General features: G+C 45.7%; 1 long non-coding RNA gene across 1 annotated transcript; it reads right to left on the bottom strand.

The window, feature by feature from the left end:
- Positions 1-6,309: 6,309 nt before the first annotated feature.
- Positions 6,310-21,311, bottom strand: LOC125102612 (uncharacterized). Its single transcript, XR_007128162.1, has 4 exons — positions 21,242-21,311; positions 11,402-11,493; positions 10,799-10,968; positions 6,310-6,862 (listed from the first exon to the last, which is right to left on the bottom strand). It is a non-coding gene; the product is annotated as an uncharacterized LOC125102612 (long non-coding RNA).
- Positions 21,312-21,756: the final 445 nt, after the last annotated feature.

Raw genomic sequence — 21,756 nt, 5'->3', positions numbered from 1 at the left:
AGTAAAGGTACAGGCAGTGTCTTTAAGGAGAGCACGTGTCTTGGCGAGGTAATTGTTTGGAATGGCATTCCATCTGGAATCTGATGTCCAGCTTGCTCCCTTTCATCTCCTTCAGCTTTTCAGTTCCAAGTCTTTATCAGGACTAACAGGGGGGCCCCCAGTTTCATGTATCCAGCTTTGTCAACAGTGGGGAGCAGAGACATACAGCCCTGAAAGAAGGGGGTATGGCAGTCCCGCACTCACTCTTTATGGACGGAATGCACCCCTTATACGTTAGCATACTTTCAACTGCTCAGTTCAAACCAGCTTTAAAAACAAGGATATTTTTATCTCAGATGATAAGAAGCCCGGCAAGCTCCAAGGAGATTAAAGCTGTGGTTTGGCAATGTCATCAGGAACCCCAGTTCCTTCCAGCTCGTGGTTCTCCTGTCTTTGGGGTGTTGGTGTTGGCCTCAGGCAGCTCGTCTCATGGTTTCAAGACACTTCAGCAGTCCTGGTTTCACATCACACCACAGGGCCATCAGTCTGTGCTGCTGCCCAGGAACCTGGGCTCCGAGGGGCCCCATGCTTGCTTTATGCTTTGCTGTCGCCATTTTGAAAATCTTATTAATTTCATCTTTGAACTCAGATTCTGTGAGTGAAGCCCTGTAGGGCAGTGGAGCATGCCCAAGGGCAGAGGAGACACAGTATGCACGTCCCCACTCCCGGCTACCCCATTCACATGTGGCATCTGTGATGTCCGTGAGCAGAAAATCCCGGGGGACCCACATGCGTGGGAGTCCAGTGAGACTCAAAACCAGTGTCAGGTAAACATGATAAGCCCATGGGCACCTTGGAGGCCAGGCTTTCTGTACAAACCAGAACTTGCTTTGAACACAGAAAGAAGACAGCAGAGTTCTAAGAAAACACGAAAGGCCAAGGAACCCTAGGCAATCCTTTCTGACTCACGTGACTTCCCTGTACTGGTCAACCACTTACTCTGAAAATGATGACATAGAAAGGAAGACAGAAGTGGTTGGCTAATAAACCTGTGCAGACTATTCCAGAGAAAACCCAGTAAAACCCTAGCCTGTAACTCCAAAAACCTCAATTTCTTGCCTTGTTCCTATCCCTTGACTCCCCCGACCACAGCCCACTTTCTTTTATCAACAAGCAGCAGGGAAACTACCTGAGTTGTGTGCAATTGTTTATTGCCCTGGAGATGTCTGTCGGGAATAGAATACCCTCCTCCTAGAAGTAGTTCGATCCAGCCACTGGCTGGCTGGCTGGCTGGTGTCCTTCTTCTTCCCTAAAACAACAGCTAGAGCGACTGCCCTCCAACTCTGTCTGTCCCCCAAAGATCATTTTGTGACAAAAACAAGAGCATCTGCCCCAAAGCTGGAAGGAAGACTTATTTTTCACTGTATGCCATTTGTAACATTTAGATGTCCTACCACGTGCATGGATTGCCTACAAAAAGAATTTAAAATGTATATTTTTTAAAAACACCTGCTCTTACTTGCTTCTGAAAACAAAACAAAAGCACAAAAGCAAACCTTTCATTAAAATTAAAGAAAAATATTAGCTTCTGGAATTACTCTAATAAGAAATACCTTAAGTGAGATAGAATGCATCCTGGAAAAAAATACAGCTCTTTTCTTTTTTTCAAAGATTTATTTAGGTATTTGAGAGAGAGAGAGACAGCAAGCATGAGCAGAAGGGACAAAGAAAGAGGGACAGAAAATCTCAAGCAGACTGCCCACTGAGCTCAGAGCCTAATAGATGTTGGGCTCAGTCTCACAACCCTGAGATCATGACCTGAGCTGAAACCAAGAGTCAGGCACTTAAATGACTGTGCCAGCCAGGGCCCCACAGCTCTTTGCAACGAGTGACATTGCAATGTCCAAGACTGGTCACCACTTCTCTGAGAATTTCCTTGAAAATACTGGCAAGCAACTTCTCCACCAGCACCTGCTGTGAACACAAGCACCAGAGTTACCTCTGTCCAGCCCAGTGTCACACGACCAGTCTCCAAGCTGGGAACTCACCCCTGGCCAGCCTTCCTGCCTGCCTGACCTCCTCCTTTCTCTGCACAAGAGAGGAAGAGGGTCACCGGGGAAGCACATGCTGGGAGTGGTGGGGCAGCACGGGAATCCTTCCTTCTTCCTTCTTCCTTCTTCCATTGTATGTTGTTGTGCTTCTGCAACCCTCCCAACAACTTGCTGGAGAGTAAAGACTGGACCCACAGGGAGAGCTGAAGATGCTCTAGCCACCCCCGACAGCAGCACAGAGCAGGTGTATGCAGGAGCCAAAGCTAGAGCCCAGGGCACCATCATTGCCAAGTTCTCTTCCAACACATTTGCTAACTTCCCAGAGACACCCTTCATGTATTTTTCCAAGACCAGCTTTTGTCCAGAAACAAGAAGACCACTATTCTGTTTCTATTTCCACATTGCAGTTCCTATAACATTTAAAGACAGAACACAACTTTAAGAATCAACTTCCATCATGGAAGCAAAGTTTTTATTTCTTAGATAAGGTTGAAGGACGTCCTAGAAGGAGTGCGGTCTGCATCTGGGCTTCTCAGCCTCAACACTGCTGACAGTTTGAGAAGGATTATCCTTGGCTGTGGGGACTGCCCTGGGCTCTGCAGGACGCGGATCAAACGTCATCCCTGGCCTCTGCCCACTAGATGCCAGCAGCACCCTCTCCCCTCACCTGTGGCATCCAAATGGGTCTCCTGACATTAGCAGATGTCCTCAAAGAGGCAGAATGACCCCTTATTAAGAACCACAAATCTAGAGGAAACCTCATTATTGGTTGTCATTAGAAAACACTTATCAAGAAAAAAAAATACTCACAATTACTCTGGCTCCGTAGCCAAATATTATGAGAAAGTGAGAGAAACTGAAGCATTCTCCAGTCCAGCTTAGTGGTTTCATCTGATCTACAGAGCTACGACAACAGCCAGAGCCGAGGAGAGCATGCAAGGTGGCCCCTGGAACATCTGTTCCTTCAGCCTAATGTCCTGTGCCTGGAACGGATGGAGAGGCCATTGGCTTCCCCCTTCAGAGCCAAGCCTCTGTGCCCAGGGGTGCTTAGCTGCTGGCCCTATAGTCACAACGGGGCCCAGATTCATGTGATTTGGGACAAGTGCCCCTTTGTGTCTATGTTTGTGTGTATGTCTGTGTTTTTCTTTTTTTTCATTTTTTTAAACCAGTATAAAAACAATACATACATACTATTATAAAGACCCAATAATACAGAGTGAACATATATTTATTGGGAGGGAAAAGCTCCTTTCATCTTGCTCCTTTACCCTTGAGTGGCATTCACTTAACATTTTGTTGTGATTTTTCTAGATCCTTTCCCATGTGTTTACATAGGTAACATTATAAATAATAATAAATAAATAATAACATTGTATTACTTTTTAATTCTAGGCTTATGTTTCTGTGACTTATTTTTAAAGTATTCCATGTCAGCATGTATGATTTTTTCTTTTTTGTTTTTAAACCTATATCAGTATTTTTAAGATTTATTTATTTATTTGAGAGAGAGAGAGAGCATGAGCGAGCGCTGGGTGGGGCAGGGGCAGAGGGGAAAGGAGAGCGAATCTCAAGCAGGGTCCATGCTATGCATGGAGCCTGCCACGGGGCTCGATCTCAGGACCCTGAGATCACAGCCTGAGATGAAACCAAGAGCCGGAGGCTCACTGCACCACCCAGGTGCCCCTACATTTATATCCATTTCATTGAAATACAATCTACATAGTACAGAATGCTCATCCGTGACAAGTGTGTACACTTAGCTCCTGATCTGATTTCTGTCACTAGAGATTAGATTTGTCTTTTTTAAGAGTTTGTTATAAACAAAATCACGCTGTCTGTGCTCTTCTTTGTGTCTGGCTTCTTTCTCTTAATATAATGCTTTTGCAATTCATCCCCAGTGGCTGCATATATCGGTAGGCCATGCCTTTTTCATTGCTGAGTAGTGACCTTTGTATGGCTATGTCCCGGCTTGTTCATCCATCACCTATTCATGGGCGATTGGGTATTTGCCAATGTGGTGCTTCTCTGCATAATAGTGTTATGAACGCTAGTGGGCAAGGGTCTGTATGGACAGGTTTTCACTTCTCTTGGAGAGAACCAGTTCCTCAGAGAGCAAATGCTAGGGTTTATGGTAAGTGCATGTTTACCCTTATAAAAAATGCCCGACCGTTTCCAAAGGCGGTGGTACCAGTTGGTAGTCCCACGGGCAGCATATGGGTGAGAGTTCCGGGGGCTCCACGTCCCTCGAGTTCCTGTTAACCTCTCTGAGCTTCACTATCCTCATTCATAATACAGAGATGGCTACGGTATCCACTTCGCAGGATCCGGGGAGGGGTCAAATAATGTTGAGCTCAGCCCTGTACCTGGAAAAGAGTAAAGCTCGAGACCTACTTCTGTGGCTTACAGACGTCACCATGCTATGTGTTTTAAGCACTTGCCTGACCCTGCTGGCCCTTCAATTGTTTTTATATTTTCTCCATTTTTTTCGCCACCACACTTCTTGAAAAAGTGTTTGATAGTTTCTGACTTTTCCTGCTACCTCATCAACAGACAGCCATGCGACCGCTAGCCCCACTGATGTTCAGAAAAACCTGTCTCAATGCTCCCAGCACTCCCACGTGGATGATTCCTAAATCTGCAGTTTGGTCCCAAAAAAGCTTGCCTGAGTCCCAACCCTGATTTGTTGTCTGCTGGACATGAACCTGTTCATGGCCTGCAGCATCCTTTCTCCATCTCTGCTCAACAAAGGCTTTTCCAGACTTCCTTATGATGCTCAAATGCCACCTTCTTAGAAGCCTTCCTCCATCTCTTAATTATTGGCTTTGCAGAGCCCTGTCGGTTTCTATCACTAGTATGGCAGAACAAGTGTGTATTTAATGTATGAGAACTCATAGCCGTAGCTCAGACTGTAAAGAAAGAATGCTGGCGTTGAACCTCAAATCTGCCATTTTCTTTCATGGGACACAAGGCCAGTTATGTAACTTGGCTTCCTCCTTCTGAAAACTGGGGGGAAACAATACCTTCCTCACAGAATTGTTGTGAGGGTTAGATGAGGTAATATACCCCTCAGAAGAGTGCCTTACCCATACTAAGTGCTCAATAAAAGTTAGTTCCTCATTGCAGTAGGGAGAGCACCCCAGGTCTGCAGACCAGGGTAGTGTCTCAGCAGTGGTTTTGTCCACATGTTTATAGGGAGGAGTTGACAAGTCACAAGTGGGTCATTTCATAGTGAGGATGGTTTTGTAATCAGAAGTCAGTCAGTCAGCTGAACAAGAGAGGTCTATCTCTGTGTCCACCTGGTTTTGGAAGACAAAGAGTTCAGTAATCATTTATGAGAAAAAGATGGAATTTGGAGGGCCTGTGTCTGGCCTGGTCACCGGTAAATTATGTGGTCACCCGTGATTCTTGTGGGGTCATAAAGACAAGTGGACAGCCGGTCTTATCTAAGTCATGGGGCAGGGCTGTTCTTTGCAATAAGCTGTTTCCCAGATCACAAAAGGATAGGGTAGGAGATTTTGGAGAACAAAAGGTTAGGGGATTAACCTTCACTGTCTTCTGGAACCACCACGACTCAGGTAAAGTTCAACATTGCGGCCAGTCCCTCCTCTTACTCAACACCGTCATGAGGTTGCGCTGGAAAAACTGTCTGGAAATGAGGCAATGGAGATGCCCAGATCTGTGCCACCGTTAGTTCACATGTAAAGTTGTTGGCTCAGATTTGACCCTGTGCACAAATTCAGCTGGAGGCAGTTTTTCCTGGGGCTGCTGGATCACGTTCTACGAGTGAATCATTTGTTAAGTCAATGGCTGCAGAGTAACATTTACAGACCAATCTAAGAGACATGGTGAGTTCAGGGTCAGGCCACTGCAATAAACTGAGTATCACGATAAAGCAAGGCAAATGAAATTTTCCTCCCCAGTGCATATAAAAGTTATGTTTATACTATGTTAGGTATGGCATAGCATTATGTCTTTAAAAAAGTCATATCTTAATTTTAAAAATACCTTATTGCTAAAAAATGTTAAATGCCATCTGAGCTTTTAGAATCTTATCACTGGGGACGCCTGGGTGGCTCAGTTGGTTAAGCAGCTGCCTTCGGCTCAGGTCATGATCCCAGCATCTTGGGATCGAGTCCCACATCGGGCTCCTTGCTTGGCAGGGAGCCTGCTTCTCCCTCTGCCTCTGCCTGCCACTCTGTCTGCCTGTGCTCACTTTCGCTTCTCTCTCTATGACAAATAAATAAATAAAATCTTTAAAAAAAAAAAAAGAATCTTATCACTGACCACATATCATCATAACAAATATAATAGCAATGAAAAAGTTTGAACTATCGTGAGAATGACCAAAATAGGATGCAGAGACACAAAGTAAGCAAATGTGTTAGAAAAATGGTACCCATAGCCTTGCTCAATGAAAGGTTGTCACTAACCTTCAATCTGTAAAAAGTTGCATTATTTGAGAGTACAGTAAAACAAGGTCTACCTGTGAAACTCTGGACAGGATGCACACCCAACACATGGGGATGTCATTTACCTGTTCTGAGTCTTTGAAAGCAGTCTCCTTTGTGGTGTCATCTGTTTCTGGGAGCTTTCACGGACCCTCAGTTTAAAACCTCCCACTAGAATGGATTTCCATTCAGAACAAGGCTTTTAATTTTTTTAGTTATGAAACAGAAACCCAAGGTTGTACTCCACGTAGTTTTGCGGCAATATGGTGGTTCGGAGAGCAGTATAAGGTCTGTTTCTCCTGGTTCAAGATCAGTGTTCAGTGGTATCTTTCCAGAAAATTAGGTCTCAAATCTGAAGATCAGATAAGGGATGCCATTGAGCCTCTGGGAGAAAAGCAGATGTAGCCTGTTAGTAATAAGTATGAGAGTATTTAATAAGACCTTGGCAGTATTTAAGGACATTGGATTATGTCAGGTTAGGATCTTCTAAGGTCCAGGAGGAGCAAAGGGATCTTCACTGAGCTGGTAATTGTTTCATAAGGAAACAATCAATGTTGATTGGAGGGGGAGGAGGAAAGAATCATCAGTATTCAAGACAAGACTTTGGGCCAAAGCAGGTTGACTTCCTCAGTGAGCTTGATGAATTCAAGTTTTAGAGTTCCATCAACCCATTTCATTTTTCCAGAGGATTGAAGGTGATAAGGACAGCGCAATTTTTGTGAGAAAGGGAATATTCATTGAATGTCTCACATAACCTCAGCAATGAAATGAGTTCTTCTATCACTGGAGAAGAACAAAGGGATTCCCCCAAGTGACCAATATTCTTTGTAGAAGCTACTACGGTGGCAGTAGCTCAGTAGTTTGGAAACAAAAATAGTTTTTAAAAAAACCACTTCTAATTATCTTAAAAACATAAGACTAAGGTTAGAACATGTTCATGCTCATGAGACTTTGGGAACTGGATATGACCCATTTGTCAATGAAGATAGGGACAGAGGGGCCTGGTTCTTATCTTTGTCCCACGTTTACATTTTCACCACAATTATGTTTCTGACCCATGGGACAATTTGATGTTACGTGCTCAATGTGAAGGTTGCAAAAGCCACCTCATCAATATGGAGGAGACCTTTAAGATTACCTTTGCCATGATGTGCAATGTTATGGAGGCTGTGGTCATCTAAGGGACAAAAAAGAAACCCAGTGACCATCTGGGCCTCTCCAAAGCTCATCAGAGTGGATCAAATATCCAACGTATTTCCAATTAGTTTTTTTATGCTGCGGTGTTAGCAGTCGATGTGCCCTAAGCTTCTTAAGTAGAGTTTCCATCTCTATAGAAGGTTGAGCAATGGGAAACATGCAGGTAACCAAGGAAATTTTTCTTGGGAAGCAGCTATTATGGCATATTTGTCACATGAGGAGTTTCCTTTAATGTTGAAGGTGCGGCTACTATTATGAGACTATTTAATTGAGACTATTTAATTCCTTGGTTAAAGCCTCCACTTGGCCAGTGACTTGGGCTGCAGTTTTGGTAGGTGACCCGCTTTATTTCCATGATATGACACAATCATGGACAACTCCAAAAGCGCATTGACTATAAGCACATAGGTGAAGACCCCAAAGCATGTTCTTTCCCTTTGTTTATAAAAAGGGAAAAGGACAATGAGTCCAAAACAGGGAATCCAAACATGGGAAGGGAAGATAGAGATGATGTGAGGCTTCGAAATGCAGGTTTGGAAGGAGAGTAACTAAAGGGTTTGGGGATTATCTCCTTAGCCACAGCACATAAAGGAGATAGAATAGTGGAAAAATTAGGAGTCCAGTTTCTGGAATAGTCAACTAATTATGGAAACACTTGGAGTCATCTTTTGGTCTCAGGAAGAAGGAAATTGATAAAAATCTTAATTCATTTAGGGAATAAAATTTTCCTTTTAAAGATCTCATGCCCTAAGATAATGCACTTGAGGACTGCATCATTGCATTCTGTTTTTGGAAAGCTTATGACCTTTTCAGGCAAGAGATTGGAATAAGTGATGGGTGGTAATAAATGAGCTGTCAAAATCAGGTGAGCAGAAAAAAATGTCATCTACATACTGGATAAAGACGGAACTGCAGAGGAGAGTTCACTCTCTCAAGTCTGTATTTATGTCCCTTGCCAAATAAGTAGGAACCTCAGTAAACCCCTGAGACAAATGGACCATGTGTATTGTTTACTTTTCTGTATGAAGTCAAAAAATACTATGCATCAGGGTTGAAAAAATATACTTGAAAAAAACAGAACATAAGCTGATAAATATGAAGCAAGTAGGGTGGGTGGGGAGAGTGGCTGGGGTCCTTCAGAACTAGAAGAAACCTGAAAGCAATTATTTTGTTGATTGGCCTCAAGTCTTGGACTAGGTGGTATTCCACTTGACTTCTTCAAGGGGAAGATTGGGCTATTACAGGAACCAGATGTGGGGGCTGAGATTCACTTGTTAAGGAGGCCTTGAGTTATAGGCTCAAGACCTTAAAAGATTCTTGTTTTGGAGGGTATTATGGTAGAGGGTACTATACTAAGTGTGATACAGAAAAATCTTTTTTCTACTTGGAGAGGTTCAGGTTCATATGGTCTATGTCAGAGGAGTGAGCAGCTCAAAGAAAGGCAAGAACATAGGTGGTACTTGAGGCTTTAAATGGGATTCAGAATTTTGACAAGAGAAAGAAAAATCTGATGGTCAATGAGAGTCATGAAAGGGAAAAGTTGTGAGCAGGGAACCAAGCACCTCAATGATGAGGTTGTTGCAGGAGCCGAGAAGATGGATATTCTAGTTGGAAACATTTCCAGAAGGTTCACTGAGTAGAGAAGTTAAGCAGAAAGCCATTCTGGGTAGTGAGGGATCCTAGTAAGACTGGAAGAGGTTCAGAGAAAGGCAGTCCTATAAACAGTTATCAAGTCCCTCCACAGGATGGTTTTTGTACAAGGGAGGGGGGTGGGAAATGAGACGTGTTAACGGTAGGATGTGCTGTATGTTGTCCACAAGAAGGGAGTGGGGTCCCCATTCATGGGAATGAATGACTGACTCCTTTTGCATGTTAGTGTAGACACAGGAGGAGGGTCCCTCAGAAAGTGATCAGAGAGATGGAATTTGGATTCTTGTTCCCTTCTACATTTTAAAGGCAGACAATCCCAAGTCCAACATCCTTTTGATTGATGTTATCTGTAAGTGTCTCTATGGGGAGTTTTGGAGGAAGCAGATGGCCCTGACTTGCTTCTCCTAATTAGTTAAGTTGTAAAGGCTTCGGTTTGCTCTGTGTTGATTTGACCTTTCCTGCAGTGGTGTCTCCATGGTGCTATGTGAGTGTACATTTTCAGAGAGAGGAGTATTTTATTTTTTAACAACACGCTTTTGGATAATATCTCTAAGTTCTGGTTGTAAGCTATTTATGAAATTAGTAACAAAGAGCAGTTAGTAGTCAGGAGCAAGACTGAAGTAGTTCCTGCCAGCATTTTCTAGTCTGTATCTATAGAGGTGGGTTCATCTCTTGTCACCTGCAATCTTGTGTTGTTGGCCATCAATTTTTGAGAGAAAACAGTGGGAATGGATTCTAAAAATCCTCCCCCAGTGGTTTTGGCCTGTAAGGCTCGGGGGTGTTCTGATTTTTTTGGAAGGTCCTCATGAAGCCCATTTGGCTTTTTCAAATCATACAGTGGCAGCTTTGGGACCCACAAGCCACTGCACAAGTTGTTATAAATCAGCAATCACGGGTGCATATGCCTTGAAGGACCAGTCTGAATTAATTGTAAGCTCTCCCCTACTCTTATTGTCTGGAAATTCTTTACCAAGAGCATGAAAATCTGAGTAAGTCCTTGTTCAGGTGGGCATTTCGGTCGCAAGCTTTCCATAACAGGTAGGAAGCACCAATCGTACGGGTTATGATAGGGAACTGGGAAGCAGAGAGCTACTCATGAGAAAGACATCGAGAGAGACATTCTTAAGTACATTTGTTCCCCTCCTTGCAAAGCACAATGAGCTGACCGTGGAGAAGGAGAGATCTTAAAGCCCTGAGATTTGAGGGTGCCTCTTATATGGACCAGTTTTGGGAGAGTTTAGGGGCCCCAAAGAGACCACTGCAATTCTAAGTGGTTCTCAGTAAAATCGTGCCATTTTTTGAGATAAGAAACAGAATTGTCGCCATAGTGGTGAAGCGTATAAACAGAGGAGATTTTCAGAAAGGGCAGAGAAGGAGATTCAGAGTTTCCATAGTACCACGGTTGAACAGAAACCAGCAAAAGGACAAAAAACAAAAGAGCAACCAAACCAAGAATCAAACTTCAGTCCTTACCGTGCTACGACAGACAAATGTTCAGAGCAGAGGACCAGGAGTGGGACTCGCATGGGATCCCTGGAAAGCCAGATGAGAAAGGAACACAACAGGCTGGAGGGGCTTCAGTATCTGGATGGAGAAGCGGGGGTCCAGATGGACTCCCAGCTCCGTACAGTCACAGCACTGAACTGTCAAATACAAAAGACAAGGAAGTAAAGGCATTGATTTTATTCAGGCTGTGCAGTGGAAGAAGCACCCCAGATCCAAAGACCAGAGTGTCTCACCAGTGGCCTTGTCTAGATATTTCAGGGAAGAGTAGATAAGCCGCAGGTGGGTCGTTTCACAGTTGGGATGATTTCGTAATCAGAAGGGGTCTGTCAGCTGAATAAGATAGGTCTACCTCTGTGTCTAGCAAGCTGAGGGGAACAAACAGTTCAGCTAATCATTTATGAAATGAAGATAGGGATTTAGAGGGTCTGTGTCTGGCCTTGTCCCAGGAGTCATCGTGAGTCACATGGGGGGTCCCAAGAAAGATTGGACATTGGGTGTCTTAGTCCGCTAAGGCTGCCATAACAAACACCACAGACTGGGGAGCTAAAACAACAGAAATGTATTTCTCACAGTTCTGGAGGCTGGACGTCTGAGATCAAGGTGTTGTCAGGGTTGGTTCCTTCCGAGGCCCCTCTCCTGGCATGTAGATGACCATCTTCTCCCTGTGGACAGCTTACATAGTTGTCCTGCTGTCTGTGACCTGTGTCTGTGTCCTGACCTTTTGTTCTTATAAGGATACAAGTCATAATGGATTAGGGTCCCATTCTTATGACCTCATTTTAAATTAATCACCTCTTTAAAACCCTATCTCCAAATGCAGTCACATTCTGAGTTATGGGGGATTGGGAACTCAAGACTTCCATTTAGGAATTTTGAGGGGATGGATACATTCAGCTGATAACACTGGGTCTTATCTAAGTCATGTGCGGAAGGATGGTTCTCTGTAGTAAGTCATTTCCCAGAACAAAAAAGGATTGGGAGATTTCAGTCACAAAGTTTGGGGAGGTTAACCTTCCCTGCTCTTCAGGAGCCCGAGACTCAAGTGCTGTTCAGCACTATCAGAAAGGACCCCTTTCCTTTGCTCTGCCCCCTAACGCCTCCATTGGCTGTTGCGGAAGTGGGTATAGAAATGGAGAGGGGCGGCCAACAGAATGCAGAGAAGGAGAACAGCATCCGTCCATGGGGCTGGCCGTGGGGGCCGATGTGGTGTGAGGTAGACAAAGGAGAGGAGGAAATGAGACAGCCACACAGCAGGAGGCCTGACTCTACTAGAGAAGAGGTTTTCAGCCATCATCATGAGATATGGAACCTGGGAACCTGGGAAGGTAAGGGGACTTTTCCCCCATTAAGTCTTCACCATGTTCTATGTAATACCCAATTCCTCAGGGATTCAGGGTCCCCTCGAGCACTTTTTAGTAAATGCATTCATTACTCTGATCTGTGTTCCTTTGTGTTCACCCCCATGCTGAGAAAGGTCTTGCAGCTGAGGGACCAGGAAGGCTCCGCTCATTGTGTGTGGGTGGGGATCTCCCACCTACCTGCTCTGTGGGCAGGTAGCTCACCTCCCTTCTAGACTGTGAGGGCTTTGAATGCAAGGACATTTGCTTCATCCTTCTGTCTCTTTTGTACATAGCAGAGGCTAACATAAAAGTAACCTCCAGATTCCTTTGAAAATTCTAAAAATTGGTCACTTATGAATCAATCGAAAACTTTTTTTTTTTTTTTGGCACTTAATTATGCTTTCCATCTGTACCACCTCTTGGGGCCACAGAAGTTCTAATTCTTCCATTCCACATGTGTCCTAAGCAGGCTGAAGCTTTCTGACCATCTGAACCCTTCTGGATTTCTGATCAGTGGCAGTGTTGAAAGAGAAAGGTAAACAGGCAGCTTGCTCTCCCCTTGCACTGCAGATGGGCGAGCAAGTGGGAGGGGCGAGAGGGGGAGGGACTCAAAGGCCCAGGCCCAGCAGGAAAGGGGGCAACTGTAAGAGATCCGCAGGGTCCAGGTCCCAGCCTCAATAGCATATGCCTTCCTTTGCAAAGCAAGGGCTCTTTGATGATCTAAATGTAGTCCCTTGTTTGGAAATCTGCTGGGAAATGAGATGCGTACCAACAGGAGAGACCTGAGGGATGAGGGCAGTGGGGTAGGATGACAAAGCCATCTTCCCACACACTGGTGATGCCCTGCTTTCCGCCACTGCCCCAGGCTCTAGGGGACAATGGACATGACAGCCAAGCAGAGGCCTGGAAACCACACGGGAGAGAAAGGCCAGACCCAGACTCTGAGTGTGTTTTCCTTTCAGGAGATGCTGCAGGAGTGAGCAGGAATGACTTGCGGTAACTCTGCCAGCGCCAGGATTCAACAAACACCCTTCCAAAGTGGGGGTGGCTGGCCGCTGCGTCTGAGGCTGAGCCACTGGACAGCACAGAACAGTTTTTATAGCTCTGTTTGGCCTGATAGTTCTCCAACATAGACAAGCTTGGGGACGGATGGTATTAGGATTCATTTGTGCACCATTAAATCAAACTGCCTGTCTTTCTAAGGGTTTCTGAAATTCCAACTTTGTAAGCCATCATGGGGGGGGGGGGGACAGAAAAATAAATGCAGTTAGAACATAAAGTTTTCCTTGTGCCAATGTCCTCATATCCTCTCCCTGAAAATGACTCCCCTGGGTACTCACCCTCCACCAAAACATTGCGTTGTCTTGTAAAATAAAAATAAAGCCAACAGAGTGAGCAGATGGAGCAAAAAAAGTGAAACGCGGCATTCCCTTGACACTGGCCAGTCCACACCCACAGGAGGAAGCCTCGTGTCCCACTGAGAACCTGGGTCAGTGGTGCTCTGAAATCACTTTAATTAAAGCACCTATGGCACTCATCCCTGTCCAAACATATTTTCATTCAGATTCAGCCAAAGTGATGGGCTGGGTCATTAAAGACGACCATGAAACCAGGACCTGGATGCAAAACAACACTTTCTCCGGTACGTTTCCGTGTTTGGATCACGACGTTGATGTGGGTCCTGGCATCTGTCTGCAGCGCAAAGGCGTGCAACCTGGTCCAGCTGCCGAAGCTGCCTGCCTGGGGAGGTGGTTTGCAGACAGCTCCGCGGGATCACGGAAACATGCTTCGTCCGCCACTTCCGGCCCCAGCCCAGCTGCCCCGGAGGTGCTGAGGGCAACGGAGCGGCCGCCCTCCCTCCCCACACAGGGCTGGCGTTCCAGCTAATGAGAGCCAGGACTCAGGCAAGAGGAAGGCCAGTTCTTGTGAGTGATGTAGGGAAACCCACTGTCCTTCTACCAGATCCCTGGATTCTGGGCTTCATCTCATTTAAGAAAGACATCTGTGTATATTGTGCAAAATAAATAAAATCGTGGGATGAGAAAAAGGAAAGAGAAATAGTCCTGGTTTAATTCTCTGAAGAGGGCAGCTCTCAGGGTCTGGAAAGGGCTTAGTTTGTACTTGATCCGCAGACAGAATAGTCCCTCTCTGCGGAGGTACTGACCACGTGAGCACACTGGGCAACCGCACAGAACCAGGAGTGGGTACGGTGGCCGTGCCCTTGAAACTAGCTGCTCTGTGTGACCAGGGATTTGTCCCCACCATTGCAGTGGGTTAAGTCGACGAATCCATAGCCAGGTAACACGCTCTCTCCCTCTGTTTCCCGAAACGAGCCTCTCATTCTCAGCCCAAGTCCCAGAGCAGGGCCTGTCGTCCTAATGACCCGACACCCAGCCCATGCCATGGAGTTAGAGACCTCTCAATCTCCTACTGATGGCATGAGAAAAACAGGGACCATGGAAGGGGCGAAAAAGGCCCAGGACACGACCTTGGGTCATAGGGCTGGGAATTCCCCACGTGATTCAGCCCCTTGACATCCGTGTCTTTGGGGGTCATGCTGGGGCTCCGGGAGGGAGCCACATGTGACAGCCACATGCTTCTCTGCCAATCTCATTCTCAAACAGCTCTGAGCTCCTTTCTAACCACAAAATGGCAGGAGCCAGTCTGAGTGCTGTTTACTCATCCTCTACCAAGTTGGTGAGCAGCAAAAGGCAGAAAGGTGGGCAAAACCCAGCAAGAGTCTTGGAAGGAAACCCACACGGGAGGTACAAATGGATGCTTGGGGCTCCTCAAGCTGCAGGGGTATCCGAGTGTGCTCTGGCAGGGGCTCAAGGGCTCCTGGCTGGCAGAAACACGCAGGAAGGGCGCCTTCTCCCTGTGGAGGGTGGACAGGCTCCAGGAGGGTGCAGAGGTCCCTGAGGTAGGAAGTGAGGTCTGAGCGTCTCCAGGAGCGTGGGGCAGAGGCAAAGGGAGGTTCTCACAGGAAGCCCCTTGGCCAGGCTCAGGGCTGGGGAGGAAGGCGTCCGGGGGTTCTCCCTTCCCACGTCACTTCCCAGCGTGGAATCGGGCCATCCACAAACAAATGTGGGAATGCAGGGTGGAGCTGGGCGCACACAGAAGGCTGGGAGCCGCAGCACCGCCAAAGGAGGCCAAGGGTCAGGAGAGAAGGACCGTAAAAGGTGACACTTACTCAACAGGTTACTTAACCCTGAAGCAAACCGGGAGAAAGGTTAGTTTCTATCCGAAGCTGCTCTATGCAACTCATTCACTCCCTCCCTCACTCCTTCTCCCGTGGGTTTGCACGGACATTCCAGCAAGTTCCCTGTCTGTGCACCTGCACGCGGGTAGGACCCCAGAGGAGACAAAGGGAAGGGAAACATGCTTGGTCATTTTACTTCTAGGCTGTGGCTTCCCGTCACTGAAAAGTACTTTTGCCTGATGAGAATAAACGTTGACCCGGACATTCAGAAAACGGTCCTCTTACTGTGAAATAAGAAATTCGATCTGATTGGAAGATGTTCCCCTCTGACACCCAGGCTCCGAGGGCCTCATCCAGAGGTGGCCCAGCATCAGCTGCAGGATTCTTGCTGACCTCGGCGTTTCCTTTGTCTCTTCTAGTCTTTCAGGTTCCGACAAGTGTATGAATTTCCCTGAAATTTTCATGTAACACAAAGGAAACTCCTGTGCCGTGGAACTTGGCCGGGTGGGGGGCAGGGGAGGTGGTTCTTGCCTGGGCCTTGGGACCTGTCACTTGGATTCATCTGCTGAGCTGCGCTGGAAAAAGGGCTGGGGACAACGGCTACCACCACACAGCTGGAAGTGGTCGTGGGTGAGGTAGGGGACTGCCCCGGGGATGGACTGAGGGGACCTGGGTGTCAGACCCTGTCCTGACACCCCGTGGCTCTTGGTGCCTCATTCTCACTGCCTTGGGAGAAAAGCAGGGAGTAGGGATGTGTTCAGACTAGGGTCTCTTGGCCTTGACACTATCTGTGTCTTGGGACAGAACGTTCCTTGCTGTGGGGGCTGTCCTGTGCGTTGTAGGATGTCTGACAACATCCCCAGTAGATGCCAATAGATTCCCTGCAGATGCAACAGTCAAATGTATCTGCAGTTATCGATGGGGGGAGGATTATCTCCAGTTGAAAACCATGGGTAGAGACCAGCACTGTCTAAGCCAGAAGCCCGAAGTGATCACGGAGCACATGAAAGGTGGCTAGTTTCAACTGAGATGCGCTGTAAGTAGAAAATGTACACTGGAATTCAGACATTCCAATGAAAAACAAAAAAAGAATGTCAACTATCCCGTGAATATTTTTATAGTAATATATTTTTATATTTTGTATCGATTCCATGTTGCTGTGGTAGTATTTTTAATACACTGAGTGATAGAGGATAAAAATTATAAGCATGGGCATGCCTGGGTGGCTCAGTGGGTTAAGCCTCTGCCTTGGGCTCAGGTCATGATCCTAGGATCCTGAAATCGAGCCCTGCATCAGACTCTCTGCTCACTGGGGAGTCTGCATCCCCCCACCCTCCCCTCCCTGCTCATTGTCTCTCTTTCAAACAAATTTTTAAAAATCTTTAAAAAAAAAATTATAAGCATGAATTTTACCTTTTTTTCCTTTCTTTTTCTTTTTTTACTTTTTATAATGTGGCTACAAAAAAAATTGAAAATAATGGCTCAGTTTTTGGAGGTAGAATTTCTATTGAACACTGCTGACCAAGACCCTCTCTGATCAGTAGCCCAAATTCCGTGCGAATGATTTACTACTGCAGGAACAAAGCAATCATTTTCCAGCACTATCTGCCATTGCGATGGACCAGACGGTGGAGGCATGTCAGAGGGCGGACACAGAAGCCTGTCAGAGCATCTCCGATGCTTGGCCTGAGATGCATTTGAGTCTCTCTCTTCTCCTCGAAAAACTAAGCAAAATCTGCAGTGTCTGCATTGAGAGGCCATGCCCTGCTTCATCCCACAGAGGAAGCAGCCCCAGCTGTCAGCATCCTGCTCTGGGCTGCTGATGGATGCAGCAGAGCCTGACACCCACACAGAAACCCAGGGAAGCCTGCCTCCCCAGGGGTAACTTTCCACTTCCTCCAACCCACAGAGGAGACTGGGGTCCGTGTGCTCTCTCTGTAACCGGGCAAGCTGGGTCCTAAAGCAACTGGTAGAGAGCTTACTTGTCCAATAAGCCACCTCTCTACCTCTCTTAATTCCCGAGGGAGTTCTGTTAGCTGAACATTAGGATGTTCCCATTAAAGGTACAGGTGGCCAGTAGGAACTTTGCTCCAGAAATTAAGGCCGTAAGAAATGTTAGTTTCTTCATTTCTATTAAATGGATTCAACCTTAACTTCTTGTTACTCTCACTTCTCATTCCAGTCCTCACAGTTGTTTAAAAGGCAGAGACGGTTCCAGGGTCACAAACAAAGGAGAACATTGGAGGTGGGACCCCTCTACTTTTCTGTCCCTCAACTCATAATCCCTGACATGTCATTGCAATGGCCCACTAGGTACCTTGGAAAGTCTGCCTGCTGCCTCTAGGGAGCCAAGCAGCCATTCCCTTCCCAGGTGTGGCCACTTTCCTGAGAGCTGGACTGTGACAACACAGGACTCAAATTCTTGAGGCTCCTTCTAGAATCCCCAACCCACCAACCCTTTCCTAGCTACTGGAAAGCATTTTCTCTGTTCTGAGGCATTCTCCTCTCACCGAAAAGCAAAACAAAAACAGAACAAAGAATGGCAGCCTCCATTCCCTCCACCCCCGGCCCCACACCCTGCACACACACCCCATCTTCTGGGCACGAGCTAGCATTATCTGCTAAATGACTTTAAGCTTTCAAAACAAAGCCCAGAGGGTGGGTTTGGATTCAGGAAAACTCTGCTGTCAGTCCTGCACCACAAACCTCCCAGCAAAAGAAGGACCTCAAAGACCTGATTTTTCTGGGAATGGAGGCTTTAAGAAAAAGACAACAGACACAATACAATTAAAATCTATAAATTATGCGGTTTCCACAAGTGGAGAAAGCAAAATTCAGTGGGGTCAAGTGACTTGTTCCATATCACATTTCTGGTAAGTGTCAGAGGAGGGACTCAAACCCAGGACCCCTCACTCCACCTAAATATACCATGTCCTGCCCTCCCTCCTCCGTGCCTTATCCCCAGAGGACCAGGAAGCATGGAAGCAGACCTGCCAGCTCTTTGTAACCACAGGCTGATGACCCTATGGAGGGCAGCTGGACCTCAAGGTCCCCATCTCTATTCCCGGAAGCACTGTCCTCAAAGGACATTTTTACGATTATGCGGTTACCACACTCCCGCTGACCAAGTTAGAACACACTTCCCTTACTTCTTGAGCATAACCGGGATTCTCTGGAACACTTAAGCAAGACTTGGTTAAGAGAAGATGGAGCGCCTGGCTGGCTCAGTGGGTCAAGTACACCACTCTTGATCTCAGGGTCATGAGTTCAAGCCCCATGTTGGGGGTTGGGTTCACTTAATATAAATAAAGGCAGACTTTGGGGGTGGGGAAGATTTATTTAAAATAATAAAGGAAGATTTTTTTTTTAAAGTTGAGGTTAACACATAGCTAATTAGATCATCTGATTTTCAAAATGTTTCTCCCAGCTCTCTACAGAAATGGTTAAAAAAGGAAAGAAAGAAAGTATTCAGTGAAACCCATAGGTGTTTCAGGGAGTCTACAAATACGTGATTTCAACTGCAGTTGGTTATTTTTTGTTTGTTAGTTTTTTTAATTGGGTCATTGTGGAAGGAAGCATTCATTAGAAAAAGGCAATTTAGGGGAAGTGTGGAAATTCAGAGCTTTATTACCTTATGCAGTGGTAATCAGCCACGGTAATTGAATGACTGATCAAAGTTCTCTATCATAAAATGATAGAACCAATCTTAAAATTGGAAAAGATGTTCACCACGTGAGTAGGCCCAACTCATGGGTCACACAGGAATATTCACTTGGGTATCTGTCTCTCTAGGCCGTGAAGTCTATTAAGGCAACAACAGAAATGGAGAGTGGTGGCTTATGTCCCCACAAGGAACTAGACCCACAGACCCTATACATGGGTTCTTTTGAAACATTTTACTGAATACTCTTACAAAATGCTACACCAGTAAAAATAACTGAGGATCTACCTATAGAAAATATAGCTTAAAATTTGAGAGAAAATCCAATACAAGAAAATAAAAATCAAGTACACGGCCACTCCTGACAACACCGGGTGCCTGTTAAAAATTATATCAATAAAAACTGAGTTTCACAAACACAAGTTTGAATGAAAAAAGCCAGACAAAAGAGTGCTTATTGAACAGTCCTACATATATAAAGTTAAAAACAGGCAAAATTAGCTGTGGAAAACAGTTCAGAGGTTCCCCACCCCAAAAAATTAAAAATGGAATTATCACATGACCCAACAATTCCGCTTTGGGTGTATATCCAAACGATTAAAAGCAGAGTCTCGAAGAGGTCCTTTACACTAAATGCTTATGGAAGCAGCATTCACCATACTCAAAGATGGCAGTTACCCCAGTGTTCATCCATGGATGAGTGATAAATAAAATGTGGTTCATGTATACAATGCAATATTATTCAACCTTAAAAAGGAAGGACGCTCTGACACAGGTGACAACATGGATAGACCTGGAGGACATTATGCTGAGTGATAGAAACCAGTCACCATAGAGCAAATACTATATGGTTCCACTCGTACAAAAGTCAGAGAGTGGTCAAATTGTAGAGCAGAAGTCAAAAGACAGCTGCCTGCAGCTGATGGCCGGGAAGGGGGGCGCAGGAAACTAGGAATGGGGTGTTAGTGCAGATTTCAGCTTTGCAAGATGAAGACAGTTCTGCAGTTGGATGATAGTAATGGTTACACGGCCACGTGAAAGTGTGGAAAGTCACTGACTTCTACACTTAAACATGGTTAAGATGATAGATTTTCTGTCTTTTGCACGTTACCACAATCAACAGTATTTTTTACAAAAAGAGAGAGAGAGAGAGAGAAGTCAGGCAAACTAAACCATGGTGCAAGACACAGGCTCATGATGGAAAAAAGGACACAGGGTGGGCTCCTGGGCACCGGTCATGCTCTGTTTCTTGATCGAAGTGCTGATCATATGAGTGTTTTCAATTTGTGGATTTTCAGCAAATTAAACATTTAGGCTTTTGGAACTTTTCTTAACTTTTCTTAAGCTTGTTACCCTTAAATTAAAAGTTAAAAAATGCATTAATAAAAATAAAAACCCAACTCTACGAGGAAGGCCACAAAAACACCAAGGTAGTCTTAATTCTGTAGTAGCATAGGATGGACCATGAGCCTTTGCTCACATTTTGTTCAATCATAGCTTCTGGAGCTCCCAAGTTCATGAAGCAACTTCTATTTTTGTTTTCATTGCCACTTCTATTAATGGCCAAGACCACCTGCTGTTAAGCAGATTTTTTTTTTTTTTTTTTAACTTTTCTTTCAGGAGCCCCTACCCACAAAGGCTGCTCAGGCGAAACCCAGGCTTAGTCAGGCAGTCAGGGTAAAAAATGACTAGGGTGTGTGGGGAGCTCGTGGTGTGAGCTTTGTAGGGATTAGGCAAATCACAGGTGCACCCTTACCTGAACCAGCCAGCAGCTTACTCATTAATCAGGTGCTTACCAGGCAGGCGCTCCAAGTTCCCCTCTCAGCCTGGCAGGCTGGTGGCTTTGGATTGGTTCCCAGTTTGGGGCTCCCCTGCCAGGTCCCCTTTTCCACTCCAGCCAAAACTTCTCCCTGCAGGTATCCAGACCATAAACTCCAGGGTTCTGTCAGATTCTATTCACCACTGGATTCCCCAGGCAGAGTTGACATCTCAGGCTTCTTCTCCCTCTGTGTGCGTGCATGTGTGTGTGTGTGTGTGTGTGTGTGTATTTCCACATTTTCTCCAAGGTCTGCTCCCCCACACTATTCTCAAGTCTCAGGTTGTGATCTGAACGGGTTTCTCCATAAGAGGGCACAGACTGCCACTCTCTGCTTCCTCGCCTTTCTCCCAAAGCTTTTAATTTTACTTTTCACCCAAATCCCTTCACTTACCAAAACCTAAGTCCAGAGAAGGCATAGGGGGTGTCACAGAAGCCAATTCTACAGTTCATTTCCTTTCGGGCCTTTTAATCCAATCTCTAAAATAATAATAATAATAATAATAATGATATTGATGTTTTACAATACACTAAGCACCAAACTCTTGAAATAATGCTCATGCCTTCTTCAGTCATCAAGGAGGATGCCGAGGCTCAGAGCAGTCCTTTGCCTCTGGTCCTACAAAAGACATCAACAAAGCCAAAATGCAGGCTTGCCTGGGTTTGGCATGCGACTCTGTTATATGGGCTGTCCTGGGAGTCTCTCCTACATTCTGACAAGCTGCGGTCCTACTGTTGAGTACTTCCGCCATTTTCCCCCAGGAAATGCCAAAATGTTTGGAACTTGCCGGCTTCCTCCAACCACTGTTAGAACATTAACAGGGGATCACGGAACGTCAGGGATTTAAAGACCTCTTTGAGGTCTTCTGGTCATACCCTTTTGTGTCAAACATCATCTCGAAGCCCAGG

The sequence above is a fragment of the Lutra lutra genome, chromosome 6, assembly GCF_902655055.1.
Source record: "Lutra lutra chromosome 6, mLutLut1.2, whole genome shotgun sequence".
Taxonomy (NCBI): domain Eukaryota; kingdom Metazoa; phylum Chordata; class Mammalia; order Carnivora; family Mustelidae; genus Lutra; species Lutra lutra.
Note: the sequence above shows the minus strand (reverse complement) of the source record. Positions and strands in the feature narration are given on the sequence as shown.